This window comes from Ursus maritimus, unplaced genomic scaffold (assembly GCF_017311325.1).
Source record: "Ursus maritimus isolate PB19 unplaced genomic scaffold, ASM1731132v1 scaffold_16, whole genome shotgun sequence".
Classification (NCBI taxonomy): Eukaryota; Metazoa; Chordata; class Mammalia; order Carnivora; family Ursidae; genus Ursus; species Ursus maritimus.
In genome coordinates this window covers 5,107,905-5,116,285 of record NW_024424008.1, presented here as the reverse complement: position 1 = coordinate 5,116,285, position 8,381 = coordinate 5,107,905, and the positions used below count along the sequence as shown (strand labels likewise).

General features: G+C 40.2%; 1 long non-coding RNA gene across 1 annotated transcript; it reads left to right on the top strand.

The window, feature by feature from the left end:
• Window positions 1-3,779: 3,779 nt before the first annotated feature.
• On the top strand, window positions 3,780-6,510 carry LOC121102869. The gene is made up of 3 exons (XR_005834971.1): window positions 3,780-3,857; window positions 4,835-4,864; window positions 5,911-6,510. It is a non-coding gene; the product is annotated as an uncharacterized LOC121102869 (long non-coding RNA).
• The last annotated feature ends 1,871 nt before the right edge of the window (window positions 6,511-8,381 follow it).

Sequence of the window (8,381 nt, the reverse complement as noted above, 5' to 3'; positions counted from 1 at the left end):
CTTTCTTTCTTCTTTCTTTCTTCTTTCTTTCTTTCTTTCTTTCTTTCTTTCTTTCTTTCTTTCTTTCTTTCTTTCTTTCCTTCTCTCTTTTCTTTTAAATTCCAGTGTAATAAACATACAGCGTTGTATTAGTTTCAGGTGTACAATATAGTGATCCAAGCATTTTATACATTACTCAGTGCTCATCACAACAGGTGCACTCTTAATCCCCTTCACCTATATTACCCATCCCCGCCCCCCATAACCACCAGTTGGATCTCTAAATTTAAGAGTCTGTTTTTTCACTTGTCTCTTCTTTTCTTTGTTCATTTGTTTTGTTTCTTAAATTCCACATATGAGTGAAATCCTATGGCATTTGTCTTTCTCTGACTGACTTACTTCACTTAGCATTATACCTTCTAGATCCATCCATGTCATTGCAAATGTCAAGATTTCATTCGTTTTTAATGGCTGAATAACATTCTATTATATACATATATATCACTTCTTCACCTATTCATCTCTGGGTGGACACTTGGGTTGCTTCCATATCTTGACTATTATATAATGCTGCTATAAACAAAAGGGTGCGTGTATCTTTTTGAATTACTGTTTTCATATTCTTTGATAAATAACCCAGTGGAGTGGAATTACTGGATCATATGGTAGTTCTATTTTTAAGTTTTGGAGGAAACGCCATACTGTTTTCCACAGTGGCTGCACCAGTTTGCATTCCCACCAACAGTGCGCGAGCGTTCCTTTCTCTCCACATCCTCACCAGCACTTGTTTCTTATCCATCCGTATAGTCTTTTCACTGCAGAGAACTGAAGAAAAGGACGATCTGATTGACACTAAATTCAGTGGGCACGTTTTCTGTCCTTTTAAAATGTGTCATCTCTATACACATGCATTAATTGAGATTAATTGAGCAAACTTTTTCACTACTAATTTGCATGTTCCATTGAATAGCAGTATGTTTTAGGGCAATGCTTGCAAGAGCTATTGAGAGAAGCATGTATTAATGGTTTCTCTAAATGTACAGAAACTGGGGCCAAGGGCACAATTAGAAGTATGCAATGGACACAAGAATCTCAATTCATTTTTCTCTTTCTTTTTGGCAAGAAGATAATTCACTGAAAATTAAAATTTTTCTTTTTTAAATCCTTAAAAAAAATCACCTTTCCAAAGCTTTTGCACTTAGTCACTTGCCTGCCATCTATCAGCCACCACGTATTCAATTATAAATAAAAATATATCAAAAGCCTCTGTGTACCAAGCAGTACTGGAATACTGTGGTCACCAAGGCAGACAAGGTGTTTGCTTTCATGGTACTTAGGTCTTACCTAGGGAAACAGACAATAATCAGATCAGTAATATAATTTCAGATGGTGTGGTGTGAGGACAAGAAGACTAAGTGCCATGAAACAGAGTGATGGGAAGAGAGTATTCATTATTAAATAGGATGGTCAGGGAGGACCGACATTTGACTGAAACCAGAATAATGAGGAGGCAGCCACTCAAAGATTTGGGAAAAGAGCCTCTCAAACCAAGGAACCAGCAGGTGCAAGGGCTTGGGAATTATTTGGCAATTTTAATGTTTTGGATACTGAGAATATGAGTCCTCTCTCCATTCCCCTACCCTCACTGATGAGAACCCAACAGCAAGGACAGTGTAAGATGGGAAGATTTTGTTCACCTTCTAGAAGTTAAAAGGCCTGGTAGGGAAATAAGCAGGAGTCAGGGAGAAAGTAAAGGTGACTTGAAACCCAAATTGTAGCCCAGGCCTACCGAGAAGCTTTTCTATAATGAAGGTGAATTCCAGGATTTGGTTTAAGTTTTGTTGATCCAATGACATTATTAACTAGCAAGGAATCCACCCTAGGTCACTCTTCTGGGCTTAGTGCATCCCTTTATTTCTAACTAAATCTTTCCTGAGGTAGAAAACAGCCACTTTGCTCTCTGTACTTATGCTCAACAGAGATCTTATAGTATAGGACTTTCTTACATTTGTGGTAAACTACTTTTTAACCATGCATCAAGGCAATAAAAATAGTTTTCATGTGATTATGTCTTTGGAAATCTGGCACAAAATGTGATTTCACTTAGCGAGTGTGGTGTGACAGCTGTAAATTGCCACATTCCAGCATAATGCTTCAATATTGTATTTTCAGTGTGGCTGAGTTGCCGGTTTTTTCTGGCTTTGACTGCATTTTCCACAGAGAAGCTGGCACTCAGACAAATCCCCTGAGACGTCCTCACAAAGAGATGCTGACAGATCTCTGTCTCTCAGAGGATCTAACTGGGCAGCGTTCCATCCAGACAGGCTGGGCCTGAGCGTGGGTGTCTGTGTCTGCTGACTACGGGAGGGGCTTCTCATTTTGTCGTGCCAACAGTCAAGAGACATAGAGAGCCCCTTGGGATGGGAGTTCTGCCCTGAGGCCAACGTGCTCTGGTACGAAGGCACTGGACCAGTTTAATAGGGCAAAGAGTCTTATGCAAGGAAGCCCAAAGTAGTGTTGCAGGCTACAGAATCAGATTTCTGTCCACGGCATATGGGTGGCTCATTGAGTGAGTGCTTAATAAATAATTGGTAGAGAGGGTTCAGGCACTCTCCTCGGTGCTTGTGATGTATAGATGAATACCTAACTCAAGGAACTCACCCTAACTTGGTTGGGGAAACAGCCTGGAGCTGCCGACCCTTTCTTGTCACCCCACCCCAACCCTAAGACTGCTTATAACTCATTCAGTGGATTTTCAACTAGTTCTTATCAAGTACTTCTTCTGTGCCAGGCGCTGTGGTCGGCCTAAGAGGTACAGACATGAACAAGACAGATTTTTCTAGGATTAGTGTCGTACACACAGAAGTGTTATAAAAGTTCTCTTCAGGGTCTTGCATTAGATCGAGATGTGGTCAAGGACCCTTCATTTTTCCTTTCGAACACTATTATTTGAACTTTTTGTGACAAGCTTTTGGCCGTGATACTTTTTTGTATCTCGACAAAAATCTTCTGAGGCGCTGTTTGTGCCGCTCTTCTAGCTTTGAGAGCACAGCAAGGAATGAAGCAGAGTAAGTCCCCGTCCTCGTGAAACTTCCATTCCAACAGGGGAAGCCACAGAAAACAGAACAAAGCAAAATCCACACGAGCACGCCATACAATACGGTGAGGGTTGATGACATGTCCTATGGAAAAAATAATTTTTGAAAATAAAAAAGTTATTCTGATTTGTTCAGATACTCCCGACTCTTTAGAGACTTGGATTCTTTAACTGGCCTAGGCAAATGGCAATGAGAGAACTGGGCCAGAGGGCCAAGCCTCTGAAGCCTGGAACCATTTGGACTCATTCTCCACTCTCTCTGCCCAGCACAAATGAAAAGGCAGTGTGAGCTGCCTGCATTCTTTGGGCAGAAGAGTGATGTCAGGCCAGAGAGTTCGACCTGGCTGGTTGCTCTTGACCGGAGCCCAGGCCTTTCCCCACCCGGTCTGGGGACAGAACTCATTGCTGTGCCAGTATTTGAAGGTGCTGACCCTGCCTACCCCACATTCATGGCCTGCTTCTTTCCAGCTTCGCCAGCTGGTTTCCAGGGAGCTGATCCTACTGGGTTCCGGCCTGCCCTGTCTGACAACTGCCTGAACACTGGGACGTAAAAATTAGTTCTAAGTGCCTGAGTACAGTCACCACATTCCAGTCTATTTTTAGGATAAATCCTCCTTCTTTGGCTCCCTGAGAAACCACTCTTCTTTTAGTTTCTAAACTGCTTCCATTCCCAGTTCAGACTGAGGTCTCTTCACCGGGGAATGCAAAGCTTAGGGCTTCCAGCTCCTGCTCACAGCCAAGAAGATGCTGTTTTCACTAAATTCCTCTAGTCAAAGAAGAGGTAAGACTTGCTATGATAGGAAGTTAAAGAAACACAGCCAAAACTGTATGCATACTGACATTACAAACATTTAAAAATCGTTTGTATTCCAATCATGAAAGTAACACAGGCTTACTGCAAGAACTTTAGAAAAATATAGTACATATATTTTCTGCTTTAATATAGTATTTTCTTCTTGATCTGCTCTTGTGCTCAGAAGTTTGTTGCTATTAGTTAAATATATTATTCATGCACACAGAACAAAATTCAAATAGTAAAATTTCACCATTCCCCTGCCATCCGGTTCTGCTCCCTGAAGAGAATTGTTCATAATATCCTTTTATAAACCTTTTCATTTCTGTAAAATCTGTAGTAATGTTCTACTTTCTTTCCTGATTTTAGTAATTTGACTTTTCCTCACTTTATACTTTAGTCGACCTAAGTAAAGCTGGCCAATTTTGTTGATCTTTTTAAAGAACCAGCTTTTGTTTTTGTAGATTTTCTTTATATTGTTTTTCTGTTATCTATTGTTTCTGTTCCCACTTCTTTATTCTCTTCCTACTGCTAGCTGTGGGTTCAGTTTGCTGTTCTTTTCTATCTAGTTCCTTAAGGTTTAGAATTAGGCCACACTTTCTAATATATATGTGTATATATTATTTTAATTTTATTAAAAATTTTTTCCTATAGTGGGGCTCCTGGCTGGCTCAGTCGGTAAAGCGCATGACTCTATTTTTTTTTTTTTTTTTAGAGCATGCAACTCTTGATCTCAGGGTTGCAAGTTTGAGCCCCACATTGGGCATGGACCCTACTTAAAATTTTTTAAAAAAATTATCCTACAGTATAATTGAGTTTTTGCAGTGTTGTTCTATGAATTTTAGCAAAGATACAGGTTTACACAACCAACGTCACAATCAGGATCTACTTGTTTTGTTAATTCCTGAGAGGTGAGTGGTGAAATCTTCAACTATAATTGTGATTTGTGTATTTATTTCTTTCAGAATTGTTACCAGCAGCTGTTACTATGATAGGTAAAGTTACTTTTTCCTTTTGTAGTTAATCATATTTTATTACATCTTGAAACTATGTATTCTATTTTCATCGAAATTTTAATTTATTCACTGATTTTTTATTGCTATAAATTCATAATTTCATATTATATCCAATGAGCGATAGTTTGTTAATATCATTATTTATTTTGCAACTCACATTATGCACAATTTCATCATTGACGCCTCTTCAGGCTTGCTCTTGAATCCTTTTGATATGTCCCTGTCATTCTTTGAGCACTTCCTTGCTTCTTGCACAAGACATTCCAGTCTCATCTTGTATTTTTCCATACCCCAATCTTGTAATCAGCCATTTCTCCAAGAATATTATTCAGAACCTGGATCTTGACACTAAGTAAATTCATTGTTTTTGGGGTGTCATTGCACCCAGGCTCTTTTCTTTTTTTTTCTTTTTTTAAAGTAAACTCTATGCGCAGCATGGGTCTCAAACTCACAACCCCAAGATCAAAAATCATATGCTCTACTGTCTGAGCCATTCAGGCACTCTTGCCACCAGACCTTTTTAGTGGTCACACACATTTACATTTATATTCATTCCTACATCGATCCATCATCTGTTGATCTATCCATCTATAATCTGTCTTTGTATTGAAAACCATGATTTCACACTGACCTCTGATTTCAATCCAACATTATGGATTTCATTCCACTTTTCTTCCTTTCCATGTTTGTAACTCTCCTGGTGGTAAGAAAATCCAGGCTTTGGGTGCCTGGGTGACTCAGGCGGTTAAGCATATGCCTTTGGCTCAGGTCATGATCCTGGAGTCCTGGAATCAAGTCCCACATTGGGCTCCCTGCTCAGCGGGGAGTCTGCTTCTCCCTCTGCCCTTCACCCTGCTTGTGCTCTCTCTTGCTCTCTCTCAAATAAATAAATAAAATCTTAAAAAAAAAAAAGAAAGAAAATCCAGGCTTCTATTATCCCTAATATTGTGACTTATTATTTTTTTTATCAGTCTACTAGTTTGTAACCAATCCCTTATTGCTGTACCCCTCTCTCTCCTTTGCAGATGCCCACCTCATCTCAATTGAACTCCGAACAACACCTGTAGGAGGTCGTCCTGCATGGATGCACTTCTACCCAGTTTTGCCTCTGACTCCTGGTACCAGGCTACTGCCACCATTGCCTCCTGTGGCGACACCATCCTCATCCTCCTTTGGCTTCAAAAACCTGCTTTGAGCTGCCCCTTCAGGGAGATACCCTTGTCACCTGGTGAGCAGAGAAGAGTTAACATAGCAGGCCTAAGACCGCTACCCTTAGGAGAGCCTGCTTGCAAGGTTGGCCCATGGCTAGTGTCTGGTAAGTTGGATTTCAGGAGGGTTTCACCATTCAGTACTGATAAGGGTGGCTCACTATGTCCAAACCGTTTGTATAAATAACCTGGTTTATACTGAACAACTGCTTTCCTTGTGCTTATCTGGAATTCTGGCTAGGCATAGAGTGCCTATGTGACCAGCTTTCAACAAAAACTTTGGGCGCTGAGTCTCTTATAAGCTTCCCCAGTAGACATTTCATACATGTTGTCACAATTTGTTGCTGGAGGAATTAAGCATGTTCTCTATGATTCCATTGGGAGAGAGAACTGTCAGAAGCTTGTGCCTAGTTTCTTTTGGACTTGGCCCCAGGTGCCTTTCCCTTTGCTGATTTTGGTTTGTATCATTCTGCTATAATAAATCCTAGTCATGAGTATGATTGTGTGGAGTCCTGCTAATTAATCAATGAACCTGGGGGTGGCCTTGGGGACCTCTGACATACCTGGCTTGGGTTCTGAAAATCCACAGTGGGCTGCCTTTCTGTAAGGACACTCTCTTCACTTGCCTGGGTTTTTAAACCTCTATGCCAAACCAGCCTCCTCATTCTGTCTGCGCTCTGACACCCTCTGCCAGTCCACCCCGCTGTCCTCACACCACTCTTTTCCAGTGACTTTAGCTATTGTAATTAGAGCTGCTATGAATATTTGTGTATAAATATTTTCGTGGACATTTATTTTCATTTCTGATGGGTGAATACCTAGGAGTGACATTGAGGGGTCATAAGGTAGGTATTTAGTTGGTTTTATAAGAAGTTGCCTAAAATTTTTCCAAAGTGGTTGTACCACTGAACACCCCCATCGATAATGTATGATTGCCAATTCTCTTCTAAAAACTATATAATGGGGCAAAAAGTTCTTTTCTAGTTACCTGTGTTTACCATTGGGGCACTTTTCATTCCTCTGTAGATCTGCATTTCCTTCTGCCATCATTTTCCTTCAACATTTCTTATGTTCCAAGTCTGCTGATGACAAATCTTACAGTTTTTGTTTATCCGAAATATCCTAATTTTTCCTTTATATTTTAAGATATTTCTGCTGGATTTAAAATTATCAGTTTGTAGTTTTGTTTTTATTTTCTTTAAGCACTTTGAAGAAATTGTTCCATTTTCTTTTTATTTGCATTATGCTTTATAAGAAGCCCACATTAATTATTGTTGTTCCCCTGAATGAAATGTGTCTTTTCCCCCAAGCCCCCACCGGCTGTTCCAAATATTTTGCTTAACTTTGGCTGTATCAATATGATATACTTAACTGTGTTTTTCTGTGTGTTTATCCTGCTTGGAGTTCAATGAACTTTTTGATCTTTGGGCTTATTTTTTTCAACAAATCTATATAAACTTTGGCCATTATTTCTTAAAGTACTTCAGATACCTTATTTTTTTTCTTCTTTGTTTCTGAAGTTCTTTTTTTTTTCTTTAATGATTTTTTATATTATGTTAGTCACCATACGGTACATCCCCGGTTTCCGATGTAAAGTTCGATGATTCATTAGTTGCGTATAACACCCAGTGCACCATGCAATACGTGCCCTCCTTACTACTCATCACCAGCCTATCCGATTCCCCCACCCCCTCCCCTCTGAAGCCCTCAGTTTGTTTCTCATAGTCCATAGTCTCTCATGTTTCATTCCCCCTTCTGATTACCCCCCTTTCTTTTTTTTTTTTAAAGATTTTATTTATTTATTTGACAGCCAGCCAGCGAGAGAGGGAACACAAGCAGGGGGAGTGGGAAAGGAAGAAGCAGGCTCTCAGCAGAGGAGCCTGATGTGGGGCTCGATCCCAGAACGCCAGGATCATGCTCTGAGCCGAAGGCAGACGCTTAACGACTGAGCCACCCATGTGCCCCTTATCCCCCCCTTTCTTTATCCTTTTCTTCCCCTACCAATCATCCTAGTTTTTATGTTCCATAGATGAGAGAAATCATATGATATTTGTCTTTCTCTGCTTGACTTATTTCAGTTAGCATTATCTCCTCCAGTGCCATCCATGTTGCAGCAAATGTTGAGAATTCGTTCTTTCTGATAGCTGAGTAATATTCCATTGTATATATGGACCACAACTTCTTAATCCAGTCATCTGTTGAAGGGCATCTCGGCTCCTTCCACGATTTAGCTATTGTGGACAATGCTGCTATGAACATTGGGGTGCATATGGCCCTTCTCTTCACTA